Here is a 1,233-nt window from a genome sequence, read left to right as displayed (position 1 = left end):
AAATGTAAAAGTTGTCCCCTTTCCTCTGTAGTTGCAGAGTTACCATTCTTCATCCCAAACTATTTAAAAGAAAGTGATTTGAAAAGATGTTAGGTTGAAAACATTCACAAGAATATAAACTTTGTTTCTCTGAGCAAAATAAACTTCTATGTATTGCATTGCTGTAATGCATTATTACATTCTCTCTTCATATAAATCTAGCCTTAGAAATACCATTTGTACAACCGTTATCTCGTAAGATCCCAAACTTGAGAAATTGTTTCTATGTCCTGTGAAAATAGCCTCTAAAAAGAAACCTGTAATTATGATTGGTTGTCTTATTTGATAAATTTTTGCCCTGGTAATAATGTTGCAATTGACATCTCTGTGTTACTAAAGGCTTTAAATAATTATGTATAAGTTTGCTCTATCAAATCAGAAGTCAATCATTGACACTTTCTTCCCCTCCCATGCAATGATTTTTTAAAAAGTCCCTTTTGAAATTTTTCTCATTTTAACAAAAGAATGTGTCACAAAATGTGAAACTCAATAATAATGATAATAAATGAACTACTGTTAGACACAAGGTTGAATCTCACAAATAATGTTTATCAAAAGAGGCCAGAGACAAAAGACTATATCATTCTATGTAATTCCATTTATATAAAGTTCAAAACAGGCAAGTTCATGTAAAATGTTAAAAGTTAGGATATTAGGCAATATTTGTAGAGATTTAGTGACCAGTATGAAGCATGACAGGGAGTCTTGAAGAAAGAAATAACTGGGTAATACTTTAAGGTAGAGCTGTGATCCTACCATTATAGGAGTAGGTGCTATCAATCTAGCTGGCATTTGGAGTTGCATCATATATTTTCATTTGTTATTTTCCCCTGCATATTTTGCTCCATTTAGAACTTCATAGGAAATGTTGATAGTGGTCTGGGGAAAGGTTCCATTATCCCTGGGTTTTCTGACAATTATATCATCTTAATACCATGAAAATTATACCAAAATCAAATTACTGGGAGATTCAGAAGACTGACTCATCAAAATGGTGGAAGAAGAAAAGTGTTACCACAAGAAAAATTCTAATTAAAAAAAAAAAAAAAAACTTTAGTTCAGCACCATCTATCTGTTCAGTGCATATATTGTATCCAGCAGAGCACATAGTGACAGGACAGTAACTCTCATGGTCACTAGTTGTTGGATTACATCCTTGAAGGGAAACAAGTCTCTTAGCAGCAAATCTGCCCC

This window comes from Molossus molossus, unplaced genomic scaffold, assembly GCF_014108415.1.
Source record: "Molossus molossus isolate mMolMol1 unplaced genomic scaffold, mMolMol1.p scaffold_m16_p_2, whole genome shotgun sequence".
Lineage (NCBI taxonomy): Eukaryota > Metazoa > Chordata > Mammalia > Chiroptera > Molossidae > Molossus > Molossus molossus.
Note: the sequence above shows the minus strand (reverse complement) of the source record.